The following is a 21,942-nucleotide window of genomic DNA, read 5'->3' on the forward strand; positions in this document are numbered from 1 at the left end:
CTCGCTGCGCTGCACTGCATCCCTTCTTTCTAAATATTGCAATTAGTGATCAGTTTACCAAAAAAGTAGCAAATCTACACCCATAGATGTACTCCTTGAAAGGATACAAATTTTCTACCTTTTTAAAATACACAATCACTGGCAATAGTAGCCTTGGAAAGCTATGCCAGATTCAGGTTTGAAGCTATGCCCCTTTTCTTTCTCAGACTCACACAATCCTCTCTCCTGCTGATTCCATTGTAACTCAGGTATGCTCTGCTCCTTCATATAGTCCCCAGCACGGCATCCTGACAAGCTCCTGGCTCCATAGCACAGGAGTTAGAGCGCTGGTCTTGTAAACCAGGGGTCGTGAGTTCAAATCTCCCTGGGGCCTCACAAACATTTTGGATTTAACAACACTTTTTAGTTCATTGGGGAGCCTCACTACAAATATTCTTTTCAAGATAGAAAAACAAAGGCGACACAGGGCAAAGCACGCAAGAACAGGGGGCATTACACACAGTGTCAGTGGAATGACAAACACAGGACTCCTACAGGGTCATACAATTGACTTGTGTGAGTATGGGGGATGTTTAGAGTGTGACATCCCAAAATATCATTCTTGACTTGGTCGTTGGCTTTGGTGCCCCTTCAGCCACGTCCTTTCCAATGCACATGTCATTTTTTTAATATCATCCTGATTTCACTGTGAGATTTTAACTTGTTCTTTTTTTCGGGTCTGGAATTTAAGTGTACATTTAGGCCCACGTTTAAACAGATTTTTCATCGGGTTGCATCACTTTTTCGATGCAGCATTAACACAATTCGTTTTTTGGTATTTACAAAGCCATGCACATGTTAAGAAAAAGTAACAGCACACAGCACCTTGCTCTGCCATGCTTTACTTTGCGTCAGGTAGGTGTTCCACAGGTGGTACATGGTTTTCTTGTACATCCACATATGGATTTTGATGTAAACCCATGTTTACAAAAACATACAGTCATATTTTTGTGCCACAATGGTGCGCCTCCCCGAGGCTGGTGTAAGGAGAACAGATGTCTTTATTTCTCCATGTTACTGCCTCTTTGCATGTGGTGTGCTGCAATTTGCAGAACAGATACAAAGAGTAAACAAGCACTTGTAATACAACTGGTCTGGCATTTCTCCGAGATAGAGCTATTAGCAGTTGTAAACTCCCAACCAGACTTTTCTTGACTCATTAAATGTAAATAATGAGCGCAATCACGCTGCTACAGTTCACTCATATTGAAACCTATCGGCAAAAGTGCATTTATCTATGTAACTGGCAAAAGTTCAATTAATTATGTAACAGGGTCGATGTCATGCAATGAGCTCGACTTCTGTCAAACGAGATCGTGCTGCTGAAAAAAAGAGAAAAAGTAGTCCACAAACCAGATGGAAAACAGCGAGCCTCCTTTGTTTTCAGTACTTGGTCGCTGCGCTCAAGGAGGGCTAACCACCGGAAAAGGCAAGACGTATGCATGCCTTCCACTAACGAAGGCAAGCAGATTTTAACAGGGAAGCCCACGAACCAATGAAAGACACCAACGTGAAATGGACGGGGCTCCTAGCCCTTTTCTAACTACAACAGCGTCTCGCAAGCAATACTCATGCACAAGCGCATTCTAGCGCAGGCTTGACTCTAAAAAATCTCCTATGATAGTTGGAGGAAGATATCCCTTTATGCACATCAGCTCTCCTGAACATAAGGCAGATACCCTTGCACTCAAGGCAGCCCGAAGTGCACCTTTGCATAGACAAAGAGCAGAACTGCACCATTTCTGTGAAGATATGTCTCAGTTCTGCTCTCTTCGAGTGACGCACAAAGGAACTTTGCTCGCTGTGCTGCACTGCGTCCCTTCTTTCTAAATATTCCAATTAGTGATCAGTTTACCAAAAAAGTAGCAAATCTGCACCCATAGATGTACTCCTTGAAAGGATACAAATTTACTACCTTTTTCAAATACACAATCACTGGCAATAGTAGCCTTGGAAAGCTATGCCAGATTCAGGTTTGAAGCTATGCCCCTTTTCTTTCTCAGACTCACACAATCCTCTCTCCTGCGGATTCAATTGTATCTCAGGTATGCTCTGCTCCTTCATATAGTCCCCAGCACTGCATCCTGACAAGCTCCTGGCTCCATAGCTCAGGGGTTAGAGCACTGGTCTTGTAAACCAGGGGTCGTGTGTTCAAATCTCACTGGGGCCTCACAAACATTTGGGATTTAACAACACTTTTTAGTTCATTGGGGAGCCTCACTACAAATATTCTTTTCAAGATAGAAAAACAAAGGCGACACAGGGCAAAGCACGCAAGAACGGGGGGCATTACACACAGTGTCAGTGGAATGACAAACACAAGACTCCTACAGGGTCATACAATTGACTTGTGTGAGTATGGGGGATGTTTAGAATGTGACATCCCAAAATATCATTCTTGACTTGGTCGTTGGCTTTGGTGCCCCTTCAGCCACGTCCTTTCCAATGCACGTCATTTTTTAAATATCATCCTGATTTCACTGTGAGATTTTAACTTGTTCTTTTTTTCGGGTCCGGAATTTAAGTGTACATTTAGGCCCATGTTTAAACAGATTTTTCATCGGGTTGCATCACTTTTTCGATGCAGCATTAACACAATTCGTTTTTTGGTATTTACAAAGCCATGCACATGTTAAGAAAAAGTAACAGCACACAGCACCTTGCTCTGCCATGCTTTACTTTGCGTCAGGTAGGTGTTCCACAGGTGGTACATGGTTTTCTTGTACATCCACAGATGGATTTTGATGTAAACCCATGTTTACAAAAACATACAGTCATGGTTTTGTGCCACAATGGTGCGCCTCCCCGAGGCTGGTGTAAGGAGAACAGATGTCTTTATTTCTCCATGTCACTGCCTCTTTCCATGTGGTGTGCTGCAATTAGCAGAACAGATACAAAGAGTAAACAAATACTTGCAATACAACTGGTCTGGCATTTCTCCGAGATAGAGCTATTAGCAGTTGTAAACTCCCAACCAGACTTTTCTTGACTCATTAAATGTAAATAATGAGCGCAATCGCGCTGCTACAGTTCACTTATATTGAAACCTATCGGCAAAAGTGCAATTATCTATGTAACCGGCAAAAGTTCAATTAATTATGTAACAGGGTCGATGTCATGCAATGAGCTCGACTTCTGTCAAACGAGATCGTGCTGTGAAAAAAAGAGAAAAAGTAGTCCACAAACCAGATGGAAAACAGCGAGCCTCCTATGTTTTCAGTACTTGGTCGCTGCGCTCAAGGAGGGCTAACCACCGGAAAAGGCATGACGTATGCATGCCTTCCACTAATGAAAGCAAGCAGATTTTAACAGGGAAGCCCACGAACCAATGAAAGACACCAACGTGAAATGGACGGGGCTCCTAGCCCTTTTCTAACTACTACAGCGTCTCGCAAGCAATACGCATGCGCAAGCGCATTCTAGCGCAGGCTTGACTCTAAAAAATCTCCTAGGATAGTTGGAGGAAGATATCCCTTTATGAACATCAGCTCTCCTGAACATAAGGCAGATACCCTTGCACTCAAGGCAGCCCGAAGTGCACCTTTGCATAGACAAAGAGCAGAACTGCACCATTTCTGTGAAGAAATGTCTCAGTTCTGCTCTCTTCGAGTGACGCACAAAGGAACTTTGCTCGCTGTGCTGCACTGCGTCCCTTCTTTCTAAATATTGCAATTAGTGATCAGTTTACCAAAAAAGTAGCAAATCTGCACCCATAGATGTACTCCTTGAAAGGATACAAATTTACTACCTTTTTAAAATACACACTCACTGGCAATAGTAGCCTTGGAAAGCTATGCCAGATTCAGGTTTGAAGCTATGCCCCTTTTCTTTCTCAGACTCACACAATCCTTTCTCCTGCTGATTCCATTGTAACTCAGGTATGCTCTGCTCCTTCATATAGTCCCCAGCACGGCATGCTGACAAGCTCCTGGCTCCATAGCTCAGGGGTTAGAGCACTGGTCTTGTAAACCAGGGGTCGTGAGTTCAAATCTCACTGGGGCCTCACAAACATTTGGGATTTAACAACACTTTTTAGTTCATTGGGGAGCCTCACTACAAATATTCTTTTCAAGATAGAAAAACAAAGGCGACACAGGGCAAAGCACGCAAGAATAGGGGGCATTACACACAGTGTCAGTGGAATGACAAACACAAGACTCCTACAGGGTCATACAATTGACTTGTGTGAGTATGGGGGACGTTTAGAGTGTGACATCCCAAAATATCATTCTTGACTTGGTCGTTGGCTTTGGTGCCCCTTCAGCCACGTCCTTTCCAATGCACATGTCATTTTTTTAATATCATCCTGATTTCACTGTGAGATTTTAACTTGTTCTTTTTTTCGGGTCCGGAATTTAAGTGTACATTTAGGCCCACGTTTAAACAGATTTTTCATCGGGTTGCATCACTTTTTCGATGCAGCATTAACACAATTCGTTTTTTGGTATTTACAAAGCCATGCACATGTTAAGAAAAAGTAACAGCACACAGCACCTTGCTCTGCCATGCTTTACTTTGCGTCAGGTAGGTGTTCCACAGGTGGTACATGGTTTTCTTGTACATCCACACATGGATTTTGATGTAAACCCATGTTTACAAAAACATACAGTCATATTTTTTTGCCACAATGGTGCGCCTCCCCGAGGCTGGTGTAAGGAGAACAGATGTCTTTATTTCTCCATCTTACTGCCTCTTTGCATGTGGTGTGCTGCAATTTGCAGAACAGATACAAAGAGTAAACAAGCACTTGCAATACAACTGGTCTGGCATTTCTCCGAGATAGAGCTATTAGCAGTTGTAAACTCCCAACCAGACTTTTCTTGACTCATTAAATGTAAATAATGAGCGCAATCGCGCTGCTACAGTTCACTCATATTGAAACCTATCGGCAAAAGTGCAATTATCTATGTAACCGGCAAAAGTTCAATTAATTATGTAACAGGGTCGATGTCATGCAATGAGCTCGACTTCTGTCAAACGAGATCGTGCTGTGAAAAAAAGAGAAAAAGTAGTCCACAAACCAGATGGAACACAGTGAGCCTCCTATGTTTTCAGTACTTGGTCGCTGCGCTCAAGGAGGGCTAACCACCGGAAAAGGCATGACGTATGCATGCCTTCCACTAACGAAAGCAAGCAGATTTTAACAGGGAAGCCCACAAACCAATGAAAGACACCAATGTGAAATGGACGGGGCTCCTAGCCCTTTTCTAACTACTACAGCGTCTCGCAAGCAATACGCATGCGCAAGCGCATTCTAGCGCAGGCTTGACTCTAAAAAATCTCCTAGGATAGTTGGAGGAAGATATCCCTTTATGCACATCAGCTCTCCTGAACATAAGGCAGATACCCTTGCACTCAAGGCAGCCCGAAGTGCACCTTTGCATAGACAAAGAGCTGAACTGCACCATTTCTGTGAAGATATGTCTCAGTTCTGCTCTCTTCGAGTGACGCACAAAGGAACTTTGCTCGCTGTGCTGCACTGCGTCCCTTCTTTCTAAATATTCCAATTAGTGATCAGTTTACCAAAAAAGTAGCAAATCTGCACCCATAGATGTACTCCTTGAAAGGATACAAATTTACTACCTTTTTCAAATACACAATCACTGGCAATAGTAGCCTTGGAAAGCTATGCCAGATTCAGGTTTGAAGCTATGCCCCTTTTCTTTCTCAGACTCACACAATCCTCTCTCCTGCGGATTCAATTGTATCTCAGGTATGCTCTGCTCCTTCATATAGTCCCCAGCACTGCATCCTGACAAGCTCCTGGCTCCATAGCTCAGGGGTTAGAGCACTGGTCTTGTAAACCAGGGGTCGTGTGTTCAAATCTCACTGGGGCCTCACAAACATTTGGGATTTAACAACACTTTTTAGTTCATTGGGGAGCCTCACTACAAATATTCTTTTCAAGATAGAAAAACAAAGGCGACACAGGGCAAAGCACGCAAGAACGGGGGGCATTACACACAGTGTCAGTGGAATGACAAACACAAGACTCCTACAGGGTCATACAATTGACTTGTGTGAGTATGGGGGATGTTTAGAATGTGACATCCCAAAATATCATTCTTGACTTGGTCGTTGGCTTTGGTGCCCCTTCAGCCACGTCCTTTCCAATGCACGTCATTTTTTAAATATCATCCTGATTTCACTGTGAGATTTTAACTTGTTCTTTTTTTCGGGTCCGGAATTTAAGTGTACATTTAGGCCCATGTTTAAACAGATTTTTCATCGGGTTGCATCACTTTTTCGATGCAGCATTAACACAATTCGTTTTTTGGTATTTACAAAGCCATGCACATGTTAAGAAAAAGTAACAGCACACAGCACCTTGCTCTGCCATGCTTTACTTTGCGTCAGGTAGGTGTTCCACAGGTGGTACATGGTTTTCTTGTACATCCACAGATGGATTTTGATGTAAACCCATGTTTACAAAAACATACAGTCATGGTTTTGTGCCACAATGGTGCGCCTCCCCGAGGCTGGTGTAAGGAGAACAGATGTCTTTATTTCTCCATGTCACTGCCTCTTTCCATGTGGTGTGCTGCAATTAGCAGAACAGATACAAAGAGTAAACAAATACTTGCAATACAACTGGTCTGGCATTTCTCCGAGATAGAGCTATTAGCAGTTGTAAACTCCCAACCAGACTTTTCTTGACTCATTAAATGTAAATAATGAGCGCAATCGCGCTGCTACAGTTCACTTATATTGAAACCTATCGGCAAAAGTGCAATTATCTATGTAACCGGCAAAAGTTCAATTAATTATGTAACAGGGTCGATGTCATGCAATGAGCTCGACTTCTGTCAAACGAGATCGTGCTGTGAAAAAAAGAGAAAAAGTAGTCCACAAACCAGATGGAAAACAGCGAGCCTCCTATGTTTTCAGTACTTGGTCACTGCGCTCAAGGAGGGCTAACCACCGGAAAAGGCATGACGTATGCATGCCTTCCACTAATGAAAGCAAGCAGATTTTAACAGGGAAGCCCACGAACCAATGAAAGACACCAACGTGAAATGGACGGGGCTCCTAGCCCTTTTCTAACTACTACAGCGTCTCGCAAGCAATACGCATGCGCAAGCGCATTCTAGCGCAGGCTTGACTCTAAAAAATCTCCTAGGATAGTTGGAGGAAGATATCCCTTTATGAACATCAGCTCTCCTGAACATAAGGCAGATACCCTTGCACTCAAGGCAGCCCGAAGTGCACCTTTGCATAGACAAAGAGCAGAACTGCACCATTTCTGTGAAGATATGTCTCAGTTCTGCTCTCTTCGAGTGACGCACAAAGGAACTTTGCTCGCTGTGCTGCACTGCGTCCCTTCTTTCTAAATATTGCAATTAGTGATCAGTTTACCAAAAAAGTAGCAAATCTGCACCCATAGATGTACTCCTTGAAAGGATACAAATTTACTACCTTTTTAAAATACACAATCACTGGCAATAGTAGCCTTGGAAAGCTATGCCAGATTCAGGTTTGAAGCTATGCCCCTTTTCTTTCTCAGACTCACACAATCCTTTCTCCTGCTGATTCCATTGTAACTCAGGTATGCTCTGCTCCTTCATATAGTCCCCAGCACGGCATGCTGACAAGCTCCTGGCTCCATAGCTCAGGGGTTAGAGCACTGGTCTTGTAAACCAGGGGTCGTGAGTTCAAATCTCACTGGGGCCTCACAAACATTTGGGATTTAACAACACTTTTTAGTTCATTGGGGAGCCTCACTACAAATATTCTTTTCAAGATAGAAAAACAAAGGCGACACAGGGCAAAGCACGCAAGAATAGGGGGCATTACACACAGTGTCAGTGGAATGACAAACACAAGACTCCTACAGGGTCATACAATTGACTTGTGTGAGTATGGGGGACGTTTAGAGTGTGACATCCCAAAATATCATTCTTGACTTGGTCGTTGGCTTTGGTGCCCCTTCAGCCACGTCCTTTCCAATGCACATGTCATTTTTTTAATATCATCCTGATTTCACTGTGAGATTTTAACTTGTTCTTTTTTTCGGGTCCGGAATTTAAGTGTACATTTAGGCCCACGTTTAAACAGATTTTTCATCGGGTTGCATCACTTTTTCGATGCAGCATTAACACAATTCGTTTTTTGGTATTTACAAAGCCATGCACATGTTAAGAAAAAGTAACAGCACACAGCACCTTGCTCTGCCATGCTTTACTTTGCGTCAGGTAGGTGTTCCACAGGTGGTACATGGTTTTCTTGTACATCCACACATGGATTTTGATGTAAACCCATGTTTACAAAAACATACAGTCATATTTTTTTGCCACAATGGTGCGCCTCCCCGAGGCTGGTGTAAGGAGAACAGATGTCTTTATTTCTCCATCTTACTGCCTCTTTGCATGTGGTGTGCTGCAATTTGCAGAACAGATACAAAGAGTAAACAAGCACTTGCAATACAACTGGTCTGGCATTTCTCCGAGATAGAGCTATTAGCAGTTGTAAACTCCCAACCAGACTTTTCTTGACTCATTAAATGTAAATAATGAGCGCAATCGCGCTGCTACAGTTCACTCATATTGAAACCTATCGGCAAAAGTGCAATTATCTATGTAACCGGCAAAAGTTCAATTAATTATGTAACAGGGTCGATGTCATGCAATGAGCTCGACTTCTGTCAAACGAGATCGTGCTGTGAAAAAAAGAGAAAAAGTAGTCCACAAACCAGATGGAACACAGTGAGCCTTTTATGTTTTCAGTACTTGGTCGCTGCGCTCAAGGAGGGCTAACCACCGGAAAAGGCATGACGTATGCATGCCTTCCACTAACGAAAGCAAGCAGATTTTAACAGGGAAGCCCACAAACCAATGAAAGACACCAACGTGAAATGGACGGGGCTCCTAGCCCTTTTCTAACTACTACAGCGTCTCGCAAGCAATACGCATGCGCAAGCGCATTCTAGCGCAGGCTTGACTCTAAAAAATCTCCTAGGATAGTTGGAGGAAGATATCCCTTTATGCACATCAGCTCTCCTGAACATAAGGCAGATACCCTTGCACTCAAGGCAGCCCGAAGTGCACCTTTGCATAGACAAAGAGCAGAACTGCACCATTTCTGTGATGATATGTCTCAGTTCTGCTCTCTTCGAGTGACGCACAAAGGAACTTTGCTGGCTGTGCTGCACTGCGTCCCTTCTTTCTAAATATTCCAATTAGTGATCAGTTTACCAAAAAAGTAGCAAATCTGCACCCATAGATGTACTCCTTGAAAGGATTCAAATTTACTACCTTTTTCAAATGCACAATCACTGGCAATAGTAGCCTTGGAAAGCTATGCCAGATTGAGGTTTGAAGCTATGCCCCTTTTCTTTCTCAGACTCACACAATCCTCTCTCCTGCTGATTCCATTGTAACTCAGGTATGCTCTGCTCCTTCATATAGTCCCCAGCACGGCATTCTGACAAGCTCCTGGCTCCATAGCTCAGGGGTAAGAGCACTGGTCTTGTAAACCAGGGGTCGTGAGTTCAAATCTCACTGGGGCCTCACAAACATTTTGGATTTAACAACACTTTTTAGTTCATTGGGGAGCCTCACTACAAATATTCTTTTCAAGATAGAAAAACAAAGGCGACACAGGGCAAAGCACGCAAGAACGGGGGGCATTACACACAGTGTCAGTGGAATGACAAACACAAGACTCCTATAGGGTCATACAATTGACTTGTGTGAGTATGGGGGATGTTTAGAGTGTGACATCCCAAAATATCATTCTTGACTTGGTCGTTGGCTTTGGTGCCCCTTCAGCCACGTCCTTTCCAATGCACATGTCATTTTTTTAATATCATCCTGATTTCACTGTGAGATTTTAACTTGTTCTTTTTTTCGGGTCCGGAATTTAAATGTACATTTAGGCCCATGTTTAAACAGATTTTTCATCGGGTTGCATCACTTTTTCGATGCAGCATTAACACAATTCGTTTTTTGGTATTTACAAAGCCATGCACATGTTAAGAAAAAGTAACAGCACACAGCACCTTGCTCTGCCATGCTTTACTTTGCGTCAGGTAGGTGTTCCACAGGTGGTACATGGTTTTCTTGTACATCCACACATGGATTTTGATGTAAACCCATGTTTACAAAAACATACAGTCATGGTTTTGTGCCACAATGGTGCTCCTCCCCGAGGCTGGTGTAAGGAGAACAGATGTCTTTATTTCTCCATGTTACTGCCTCTTTGCATGTTGTGTGCTGCAATTTGCAGAACAGATACAAAGAGTAAACAAGCACTTGCAATACAACTGGTCTGGCATTTCTCCGAGATAGAGCTATTAGCAGTTGTAAACTCCCAACCAGACTTTTCTTGACTCATTAAATGTAAATAATGAGCGCAATCGCGCTGCTACAGTTCACTCAGATTGAAACCTATCGGCAAAAGTGCAATTATCTATGTAACCGGCAAAAGTTCAATTAATTATGTAACAGGGTCGATGTCATGCAATGAGCTCGACTTCTGTCAAACGAGATCGTGCTGTGAAAAAAAGAGAACAAGTAGTCCACAAACCAGATGGAAAACAGCGAGCCTCCTAAGTTTTCAGTACTTGGTCGCTGCGCTCAAGGAGGGCTAACCACCGGAAAAGGCATGACGTATGCATGCCTTCCATTAACGAAAGCAAGCAGATTTTAACAGGGAAGCCCACGAACCAATGAAAGACACCAACGTGAAATGGACAGGGCTCCTAGCCCTTTTCTAACTACAACAACGTCTCGCAAGAAATACGCATTAGCAAGCGCATTCTAGCGCAGGCTTGACTCTAAAAAATCTCCTATGATAGTTGGAGGAAGATATCCCTTTATGCACATCAGCTCTCCTGAACATAAGGCAGATACCCTTGCACTCAAGGCAGCCCGAAGTGCACCTTTGCATAGACAAAGAGCAGAACTGCACCATTTCTGTGAAGATATGTCTCAGTTCTGCTCTCTTCGAGTGACGCACAAAGGAACTTTGCTCGCTGTGCTGCACTGCGTCCCTTCTTTCTAAATATTCCAATTAGTGATCAGTTTACCAAAAAAGTAGCAAATCTGCACCCATAGATGTACTCCTTGAAAGGATACAAATTTACTACCTTTTTCAAATACACAATCACTGGCAATAGTAGCCTTGGAAAGCTATGCCAGATTGAGGTTTGAAGCTATGCCCTTTTTCATTCTCAGACTCACACAATCCTCTCTCCTGCTGATTCCATTGTAACTCGGGTATGCTCTGCTCCTTCATATAGTCCCCAGCACGGCCCTCTGACAAGCACCTGGCTCGATAGCTCAGGGGTTAGAGCACTCGTATTGTAAACCAAGGGTCGTGAGTTCAAATCCCACTGGGGCCTCACAAAAATTTTGGATTTAACAACACTTTTTAGTTCATTGGGGAGCCTCACTACAAATATTCTTTTCAAGATAGAAAAACAAAGGCGACACAGGGCAAAGCACGCAATAACGGGGGGCATTACACACAGTGTCAGTGGAATGACAAACACAAGACTCCTACAGGGTCATACTATTGACTTGTGTGAATATGGGGGATGTTTAGAGCGTGACATCCCAAAATATCATTCTTGACTTGGTCGTTGGCTTTGGTGCCCCTTCAGCCACGTCCTTTCCAATGCACATGTCATTTTTTTAATATCATCCTGATTTCACTGTGAGATTTTAACTTGTTCTTTTTTTCGGGTCCAGAATGTAAGTGTATATTTAGGCCCATGTTTAAACCGATTTTGCATTGGGTTGCATCACTTTTTCAATGCAGCATTAACACAATTCGTTTTTTGGTATTTACAAAGCCATGCACATGTTAAGAAAAGGTAACAGCACACAGCACCTTGCTCTGCCATGCTTTACTTTGCGTCAGGTAGCTGTTCCACGGGTGGTACATGTTTTTCTCATACATCCACACATGGATTTTGATGTAAACCCATATTTACAAAAACATACAGTCATGGTTTTGTGCAACAATGTTGCGCCTACCCGAGGCTGGTGTAAGGCGAACAGATGTCTTTATTTCTCCATGTCACTGCCTCTTTGCATGTGGTGTGCTACAATTTGCAGCACAGATACAAAGAGTAAACAAGCACTTGCAATACAACATGTCTGGCATTTCTCCGAGATAGAGCTATCAGCAGTTGTAAACTCCCAACCAGACTTTTCTTGGCTCATTAAATGTAAATAATGAGTGCGATCGCGCTGCTACAGTTCACTCATATTGAAACCTATCGGCAAAAGTGCAATTATCTATGTAACCGGCAAAAGTTCAATTAATTATGTAACAGGGTTGATGTCATGCAATGAGCTCAACTTCTGTCAAACGAGATTGTGCTGTGAAAAAAAAGAGAAAAAGTAGTCCACAAACCAGATGGAAAACAGCGAGCCTCCTTTGTTTTCAGTACTTGGTCGCTGCGCTCAAGGAGGGCTAACCACCGGAAAAGGCATGACGTATGCATGCCTTCCACTAACGAAAGCAAGCAGATTTTAACAGGGAAGCCCACGAACCAATGAAAGATACCAACGTGAAATGGACGGGGCTCCTAGCCCTTTTCTAACTACAACAGCGTCTCGCAAGCAATACGCATGCGCAAGCGCATTCTAGCGCAGGCTTGACTCTAAAAAATCTCCTATGATAGTTGGAGGAAGATATCCCTTTATGCACATCAGCTCTCCTGAACATAAGGCAGATACCCTTGCACTCAAGGCAGCCCGAAGTGCACCTTTGCATAGACAAAGAGCAGAACTGCACCATTTCTGTGAAGATATGTCTCAGTTCTGCTCTCTTCGAGTGACGCACAAAGGAACTTTGCTCGCTGTGCTGCTCTGCGTCCCTTCTTTCTAAATATTCCAATTAGTGATCAGTTTACCAAAAAAGTAGCAAATCTGCACCCATAGATGTACTCCTTGAAAGGATACAAATTTACTACCTTTTTAAAATACACAATGACTGGCAATAGTAGCCTTGGAAAGCTATGCCAGATTGAGGTTTGAAGCTATGCCCCTTTTCTTTCTCAGACTCACACAATCCTCTCTCCTGCTGATTCCATTGTAACTCAGGTATGCTCTGCTCCTTCATATTGTCCCCAGCACGACAGCCTGACAAGCTCCTGGCTCCATAGCTCAGGGGTTAGAGAGCTGGTCTTGTAAACCAGGGGTCGTTAGTTCAAATCTCCCTGGGGCCTCACAAACATTTTGGATTTAACAACACTTTTTAGTTCATTGGGGAGCCTCACTACAAATACTCTTTTCAAGATAGAAAAACAAAGGCGACACAGGGCAAAGCACGCAATAACGGGGGGCATTACACACAGTGTCAGTGGAATGACAAACACAAGACTCCTACAGGGTCATACTATTGGCTTGTGTGAGTATGGGGGATGTTTAGAGTGTGACATCCCAAAATATCATTCTTGACTTGGTCGTTGGCTTTGGTGCCCCTTCAGCCACGTCCTTTCCTATGCACATGTCATTTTTTTAATATCATCCCGATTTCACTGTGAGATTTTAACTTGTTCTTTTTTTCGGGTCCGGAATGTAAGTGTATATTTAGGCCCATGTTTAAACCGATTTTGCATTGGGTTGCATCACTTTTTCAATGCAGCATTAACACAATTCGTTTTTTGGTATTTACAAAGCCATGCACATGTTAAGAAAAGGTAACAGCACACAGCACCTTGCTCTGCCATGCTTTACTTTGCGTCAGGTAGGTGTTCCACAGGTGGTACATGGTTTTCTTGTACATCCACACATGGATTTTGATGTAAAACCATGTTTACAAAAACATACAGTCATGGTTTTGTGCCACAATGGTGCGCCTCCCCGAGGCTGGTGTAAGGAGAACAGATGTCTTTATTTCTCCATGTTACTGCCTCTTTGCATATGGTGTGCTGCAATTTGCAGAACAGATACAAAGAGTAAACAAGCACTTGCAATACAACTGGTCTGGCATTTCTCCGAGATAGAGCTATTAGCAGTTGTAAACTCCCAACCAGACTTTTCTTGGCTCATTAAATGTAAATAATGAGTGCGATTGCGCTGCTACAGTTCACTCATATTGAAACCTATCGGCAAAAGTGCAATTATCTATGTAACCGGCAAACGTTCAATTAATTATGTAAAAGGGTTGATGTCATGCAATGAGCTCAACTTCTGTCAAACGAGATTGTGCTGTGAAAAAAAAGAGAAAACGTAGTCCACAAACCAGATGGAAAACAGCGAACCTCCTATGTTTTCAGTACTTGGTCGCTGCGCTCAAGGAGGGCTAACCACCGGAAAAGGCATGACGTATGCATGCCTTCCACTAACGAAAGCAAGCAGATTTTATCAGGGAAGCCCACGAACCAATGAAAGACACCAACGTGAAATGGACGGGGCTCCTAGCCCTTTTCTAACTACAACAGCGTCTCGCAAGCAATACGCATGCGCAAGCGCATTCTAGCGCAGGCTTGACTCTAAAAAATCTCCTATGATAGTTGGAGGAAGATATCCCTTTATGCACATCAGCTCTCCTGAACATAAGGCAGATACCCTTGCACTCAAGGCAGCCCGAAGTGCACCTTTGCATAGACAAAGAGCAGAACTGCACCATTTCTGTGAAGATATGTCTCAGTTCTGCTCTCTTCGAGTGACGCACAAAGGAACTTTGCTCGCTGTGCTGCACTGCGTCCCTTCTTTCTAAATATTCCAATTAGTGATCAGTTTACCAAAAAAGTAGCAAATCTGCACCCATAGATGTACTCCTTGAAAGGATACAAATTTACTACCTTTTTAAAATACACAATCACTGGCAATAGTAGCCTTGGAAAGCTATGCCAGATTCAGGTTTGAAGCTATGCCCCTTTTCTTTCTCAGACTCACACAATCCTCTCTCCTGCTGATTCCATTGTAACTCAGGTATGCTCTGCTCCTTCATATAGTCCCCAGCACGGCATCCTGACAAGCTCCTGGCTCCATAGCTCAGGTGTTAGAACGCTGGTCTTGTAAACCAGGGGTCGTTAGTTCAAATCTCCCCTGGCCTCACAAACATTTTGGATTTAACTACACTTTTTAGTTCATTGGGGAGCCTCACTACAAATATTCTTTTCAAGATAGAAAAACAAAGGCGACACAGGGCAAAGCACGCAAGAAAGGGGGGCATTACACACAGTGTAAACCAGGGGTCGTGAACCAGGGGTCGTGAGTTCAAATCTCAATGGGGCCTCACAAACATTTTGGATTTAACAACACTTTTTAGTTCATTGGGGAGCCTCACTACAAATATTCTTTTCAAGATAGAAAAACAAAGGCGACACAGGGCAAAGCACGCAATAACGGGGGGCATTACACACAGTGTCAGTGGAATGACAAACACAAGACTCCTACAGGGTCATACTATTGACTTGTGTGAGTATGGGGGATGTTTAGAGTGTGACATCCCAAAATATCATTCTTGACTTGGTCGTTGGCTTTGGTGCCCCTTCAGCCACGTCCTTTCCAATGCACATGTCATTTTTTTAATATCATCCTGATTTCACTGTGAGATTTTAACTTGTTCTTTTTTTCGGGTCCAGAATGTAAGTGTATATTTAGGCCCATGTTTAAACCGATTTTGCATTGGGTTGCATCACTTTTTCAATGCAGCATTAACACAATTCGTTTTTTGGTATTTACAAAGCCATGCACATGTTAAGAAAAGGTAACAGCACACAGCACCTTGCTCTGCCATGCTTTACTTTGCGTCAGGTAGGTGTTCCACGGGTGGTACATGTTTTTCTCATACATCCACACATGGATTTTGATGTAAACCCATATTTACAAAAACATACAGTCATGGTTTTGTGCAACAATGTTGCGCCTACCCGAGGCTGGTGTAAGGCGAACAGATGTCTTTATTTCTCCATGTCACTGCCTCTTTGCATGTGGTGTGCTACAATTTGCAGATACAAAGAGTAAACAAGCACTTGCAATACAACATGTCTGGCATTTCTCAGAGATAGAGCTATTAGCAGTTGTAAACTCCCAACCAGACTTTTCTTGACTCATTAAATGTAAATAATGAGCGCGATCGTGCTGCTACAGTTCACTCATATTGAAAACTATCGGCAAAAGTGCAATTATCTATGTAACCGGCAAAAGTTCAATTAATTATGTAACAGGGTTGATGTCATGCAATGAGCTCGACTTCTGTCAAACGAGATTGTGCTGTGAAAAAAAAGAGAAAAAGTAGTCCACAAACCAGATGGAAAACAGCGAGCCTCCTTTGTTTTCAGTACTTGGTCGCTGCGCTCAAGGAGGGCTAACCACCGGAAAAGGCATGACGTATGCATGCCTTCCACTAACGAAAGCAAGCAGATTTTAACAGGGAAGCCCACGAACCAATGAAAGACACCAACGTGAAATGGACGGGGCTCCTAGCCCTTTTCTAACTACAACAGCGTCTCGCAAGCAATACTCATGCACAAGCGCATTCTAGCGCAGGCTTGACTCTAAAAAATCTCCTATGATAGTTGGAGGAAGATATCCCTTTATACACATCAGCTCTCCTGAACATAAGGCAGATACCCTTGCACTCATGGCAGCCCGAAGTGCACCGTTGCATAGACAAAGAGCAGAACTGCACCATTTCTGTGAAGATATGTCTCAGTTTTGCTCTCTTCGAGTGACGCACAAAGGAACTTTGCTGGCTGTGCTGCACTGCGTCCCTTCTTTCTAAATATTCCAATTAGTGATCAGTTTAACAAAAAAGTAGCAAATCTGCACCCATAGATGTACTCCTTGAAAGGATACAAATTTACTACCTTTTTAAAATACACAGTCACTGGCAATAGTAGCCTTGGAAAGCTATGCCAGATTCAGGTTTGAAGCTATGCCCCTTTTCTTTCTCAGACTCACACAATCCTCTCTCCTGCTGATTCCATTGTAACTCAGGTATGCTCTGCTCCTTCATATAGTCCCAGCACAGCACCCTGACAAGCTCCTGGCTCCATTGCTCAGGGATTAGAGCACTGGTCTAGTAAACCAGGGGTCGTGAGTTCAAATCTCACTGGGGCCTCACAAACATTTTGGATTTAACAACACTTTTTAGTTCATTGGGGAGCCTCACTACAAATATTCTTTTCAAGATAGAACAACAAAGGCGACACAGGGCAAAGCACGCAAGAAAGGGGGGCATTACACACAGTGTCAGTGGAATGACAAACACAAGACTCCTACAGGGTCATACAATTGACTTGTGTGAGTATGGGGGATGTTTAGAGTGTGACATCCCAAAATATCATTCTTGACTTGGTCGTTGGCTTTGGTGCCCCTTCAGCCACGTCCTTTCCAATGCACATGTCATTTTTTTAATATCATCCCGATTTCACTGTGAGATTTTAACTTGTTCTTTTTTTCGGGTCCGGAATGTAAGTGTATATTTAGGCCCATGTTTAAACCGATTTTGCATTGGGTTGCATCACTTTTTCAATGCAGCATTAACACAATTCGTTTTTTGGTATTTACTTGGTAAAGCCATGCACATGTTAAGAAAAGGTAACAGCACACAGCACCTTGCTCTGCCATGCTTTATTTTGCGTCAGGTAGGTGTTCCACAGGTGGTACATGGTTTTCTTGTACATCCACACATGGATTTTGATGTAAAACCATGTTTACAAAAACATACAGTCATGGTTTTGTGCCACAATGGTGCGCCTCCCCGAGGCTGGTGTAAGGAGAACAGATGTCTTTATTTCTCCATGTTACTGCCTCTTTGCATGTGGTGTGCTGCAATTTGCAGAACAGATACAAAGAGTAAACAAGCACTTGCAATACAACTGGTCTGGCATTTCTCAGAGATAGAGCTATTAGCAGTTGTAAACTCCCAACCAGACTTTTCTTGGCTCATTAAATGTAAATAATGAGTGCGATTGCGCTGCTACAGTTCACTCATATTGAAACCTATCGGCAAAAGTGCAATTATCTATGTAACCGGCAAACGTTCAATTAATTATGTAAAAGGGTTGATGTCATGCAATGAGCTCAACTTCTGTCAAACGAGATTGTGCTGTGAAAAAAAAGAGAAAACGTAGTCCACAAACCAGATGGAAAACAGCGAACCTCCTATGTTTTCAGTACTTGGTCGCTGCGCTCAAGGAGGGCTAACCACCGGAAAAGGCATGACGTATGCATGCCTTCCACTAACGAAAGCAAGCAGATTTTATCAGGGAAGCCCACGAACCAATGAAAGACACCAACGTGAAATGGACGGGACTCCTAGCCCTTTTCTAACTACAACACCGTCTCGCAAGCAATACGCATGCGCAAGCGCATTCTAGCGCAGGCTTGACTCTAAAAAATCTCCTATGATAGTTGGAGGAAGATATCCCTTTATGCACATCAGCTCTCCTGAACATAAGGCAGATACCCTTGCACTCAAGGCAGCCCGAAGTGCACCTTTGCATAGACAAAGAGCAGAACTGCACCATTTCTGTGAAGATATGTCTCAGTTCTGCTCTCTTCGAGTGACGCACAAAGGAACTTTGCTCGCTGTGCTGCACTGCGTCCCTTCTTTCTAAATATTCCAATTAGTGATCAGTTTACCAAAAAAGTAGCAAATCTGCACCCATAGATGTACTCCTTGAAAGGATACAAATTTACTACCTTTTTAAAATACACAATCACTGGCAATAGTAGCCTTGGAAAGCTATGCCAGATTGAGGTTTGAAGCTATGCCCCTTTTCTTTCTCAGACTCACACAATCCTCTCTCCTGCTGATTCCATTGTAACTCAGGTATGCTCTGCTCCTTCATATTGTCCCCAGCACGGCATGCTGACAAGCTCCTGGCTCCATAGCTCAGGGGTTAGAGCACTGGTCTTGTAAACCAGGGGTCGTGAGTTCAAATCTCACTGGGGCCTCACAAACATTTGGGATTTAACAACACTTTTTAGTTCATTGGGGAGCCTCACTACAAATATTCTTTTCAAGATAGAAAAACAAAGGCGACACAGGGCAAAGCACGCAAGAATAGGGGGCATTACACACAGTGTCAGTGGAATGACAAACACAAGACTCCTACAGGGTCATACAATTGACTTGTGTGAGTATGGGGGACGTTTAGAGTGTGACATCCCAAAATATCATTCTTGACTTGGTCGTTGGATTTGGTGCCCCTTCAGCCACGTCCTTTCCAATGCACATGTCATTTTTTTAATATCATCCTGATTTCACTGTGAGATTTTAACTTGTTCTTTTTTTCGGGTCCGGAATTTAAGTGTACATTTAGGCCCACGTTTAAACAGATTTTTCATCGGGTTGCATCACTTTTTCGATGCAGCATTAACACAATTCGTTTTTTGGTATTTACAAAGCCATGCACATGTTAAGAAAAAGTAACAGCACACAGCACCTTGCTCTGCCATGCTTTACTTTGCGTCAGGTAGGTGTTCCACAGGTGGTACATGGTTTTCTTGTACATCCACACATGGATTTTGATGTAAACCCATGTTTACAAAAACATACAGTCATATTTTTTTGCCACAATGGTGCGCCTCCCCGAGGCTGGTGTAAGGAGAACAGATGTCTTTATTTCTCCATCTTACTGCCTCTTTGCATGTGGTGTGCTGCAATTTGCAGAACAGATACAAAGAGTAAACAAGCACTTGCAATACAACTGGTCTGGCATTTCTCCGAGATAGAGCTATTAGCAGTTGTAAACTCCCAACCAGACTTTTCTTGACTCATTAAATGTAAATAATGAGCGCAATCGCGCTGCTACAGTTCACTCATATTGAAACCTATCGGCAAAAGTGCAATTATCTATGTAACCGGCAAAAGTTCAATTAATTATGTAACAGGGTCGATGTCATGCAATGAGCTCGACTTCTGTCAAACGAGATCGTGCTGTGAAAAAAAGAGAAAAAGTAGTCCACAAACCAGATGGAACACAGTGAGCATCCTATGTTTTCAGTACTTGGTCGCTGCGCTCAAGGAGGGCTAACCACCGGAAAAGGCATGACGTATGCATGCCTTCCACTAACGAAAGCAAGCAGATTTTAACAGGGAAGCCCACAAACCAATGAAAGACACCAACGTGAAATGGACGGGGCTCCTAGCCCTTTTCTAACTACTACAGCGTCTCGCAAGCAATACGCATGCGCAAGCGCATTCTAGCGCAGGCTTGACTCTAAAAAATCTCCTAGGATAGTTGGAGGAAGATATCCCTTTATGCACATCAGCTCTCCTGAACATAAGGCAGATACCCTTGCACTCAAGGCAGCCCGAAGTGCACCTTTGCATAGACAAAGAGCTGAACTGCACCATTTCTGTGAAGATATGTCTCAGTTCTGCTCTCTTCGAGTGACGCACAAAGGAACTTTGCTCGCTGTGCTGCACTGCGTCCCTTCTTTCTAAATATTCCAATTAGTGATCAGTTTACCAAAAAAGTAGCAAATCTGCACCCATAGATGTACTCCTTGAAAGGATACAAATTTACTACCTTTTTAAAATACACAATCACTGGCAATAGTAGCCTTGGAAAGCTATGCCAGATTGAGGTTTGAAGCTATGCCCCTTTTCTTTCTCAGACTCACACAATCCTCTCTCCTGCTGATTCCATTGTGACTCAGGTGTGCTCTGCTCCTTCATATAGTCCCCAGCACGGCGTCTTGACAAGCTCCTGGCTCCATAGCTCAGGGGTAAGAGCACTGGTCTTGTAAACCAGGGGTCGTGAGTTCAAATCTCACTGGGGCCTCACAAACATTTTGGATTTAACAACACTTTTTAGTTCATTGGGGAGCCTCACTACAAATATTCTTTTCAAGATAGAAAAACAAAGGCGACACAGGGCAAAGCACGCAAGAAAGGGGGGCATTACACACAGTGTCAGTGGAATGACAAACACAAGACTCCTACAGGGTCATACAATTGACTTGTGTGAGTATGGGGGATGTTTAGAATGTGACATCCCAAAATATCATTCTTGACTTGGTCGTTGGCTTTGGTGCCCCTTCAGCCACGTCCTTTCCAATGCACGTCATTTTTTAAATATCATCCTGATTTCACTGTGAGATTTTAACTTGTTCTTTTTTTCGGGTCCGGAATTTAAGTGTACATTTAGGCCCATGTTTAAACAGATTTTTCATCGGGTTGCATCACTTTTTCGATGCAGCATTAACACAATTCGTTTTTTGGTATTTACAAAGCCATGCACATGTTAAGAAAAAGTAACAGCACACAGCACCTTGCTCTGCCATGCTTTACTTTGCGTCAGGTAGGTGTTCCACAGGTGGTACATGGTTTTCTTGTACATCCACAGATGGATTTTGATGTAAACCCATGTTTACAAAAACATACAGTCATGGTTTTGTGCCACAATGGTGCGCCTCCCCGAGGCTGGTGTAAGGAGAACAGATGTCTTTATTTCTCCATGTCACTGCCTCTTTCCATGTGGTGTGCTGCAATTAGCAGAACAGATACAAAGAGTAAACAAATACTTGCAATACAACTGGTCTGGCATTTCTCCGAGATAGAGCTATTAGCAGTTGTAAACTCCCAACCAGACTTTTCTTGACTCATTAAATGTAAATAATGAGCGCAATCGCGCTGCTACAGTTCACTTATATTGAAACCTATCGGCAAAAGTGCAATTATCTATGTAACCGGCAAAAGTTCAATTAATTATGTAACAGGGTCGATGTCATGCAATGAGCTCGACTTCTGTCAAACGAGATCGTGCTGTGAAAAAAAGAGAAAAAGTAGTCCACAAACCAGATGGAAAACAGCGAGCCTCCTATGTTTTCAGTACTTGGTCGCTGCGCTCAAGGAGGGCTAACCACCGGAAAAGGCATGACGTATGCATGCCTTCCACTAATGAAAGCAAGCAGATTTTAACAGGGAAGCCCACGAACCAATGAAAGACACCAACGTGAAATGGACGGGGCTCCTAGCCCTTTT

The 21,942-nt window shown here is 43.2% G+C and overlaps 9 non-coding genes across 9 annotated transcripts; all 9 read left to right on the forward strand.

Annotated features, from left to right (window-relative positions):
* The first annotated feature begins 300 nt into the window (after positions 1 to 300).
* Positions 301 to 373, forward strand: TRNAT-UGU (transfer RNA threonine (anticodon UGU)). Its single transcript has one exon. It is a non-coding gene; the product is annotated as a tRNA-Thr (tRNA).
* A 1,763-nt stretch (positions 374 to 2,136) lies between these two features.
* TRNAT-UGU (transfer RNA threonine (anticodon UGU)) lies at positions 2,137 to 2,209 on the forward strand. Its single transcript has one exon. It is a non-coding gene; the product is annotated as a tRNA-Thr (tRNA).
* A 1,760-nt stretch (positions 2,210 to 3,969) lies between these two features.
* TRNAT-UGU (transfer RNA threonine (anticodon UGU)) lies at positions 3,970 to 4,042 on the forward strand. The gene has a single exon. It is a non-coding gene; the product is annotated as a tRNA-Thr (tRNA).
* A 1,762-nt stretch (positions 4,043 to 5,804) lies between these two features.
* Positions 5,805 to 5,877, forward strand: TRNAT-UGU (transfer RNA threonine (anticodon UGU)). Its single transcript has one exon. It is a non-coding gene; the product is annotated as a tRNA-Thr (tRNA).
* Positions 5,878 to 7,637: 1,760 nt separating this feature from the next.
* TRNAT-UGU (transfer RNA threonine (anticodon UGU)) lies at positions 7,638 to 7,710 on the forward strand. The gene has a single exon. It is a non-coding gene; the product is annotated as a tRNA-Thr (tRNA).
* Positions 7,711 to 9,472: 1,762 nt separating this feature from the next.
* On the forward strand, positions 9,473 to 9,545 carry TRNAT-UGU (transfer RNA threonine (anticodon UGU)). Its single transcript has one exon. It is a non-coding gene; the product is annotated as a tRNA-Thr (tRNA).
* A 7,446-nt stretch (positions 9,546 to 16,991) lies between these two features.
* TRNAT-AGU (transfer RNA threonine (anticodon AGU)) lies at positions 16,992 to 17,064 on the forward strand. The gene has a single exon. It is a non-coding gene; the product is annotated as a tRNA-Thr (tRNA).
* Positions 17,065 to 18,832: 1,768 nt separating this feature from the next.
* Positions 18,833 to 18,905, forward strand: TRNAT-UGU (transfer RNA threonine (anticodon UGU)). The gene has a single exon. It is a non-coding gene; the product is annotated as a tRNA-Thr (tRNA).
* A 1,762-nt stretch (positions 18,906 to 20,667) lies between these two features.
* Positions 20,668 to 20,740, forward strand: TRNAT-UGU (transfer RNA threonine (anticodon UGU)). Its single transcript has one exon. It is a non-coding gene; the product is annotated as a tRNA-Thr (tRNA).
* The last annotated feature ends 1,202 nt before the right edge of the window (positions 20,741 to 21,942 follow it).

The sequence above is a fragment of the Pleurodeles waltl genome, unplaced genomic scaffold (assembly GCF_031143425.1).
Source record: "Pleurodeles waltl isolate 20211129_DDA unplaced genomic scaffold, aPleWal1.hap1.20221129 scaffold_39, whole genome shotgun sequence".
In the NCBI taxonomy this organism is placed as follows: Eukaryota; Metazoa; Chordata; class Amphibia; order Caudata; family Salamandridae; genus Pleurodeles; species Pleurodeles waltl.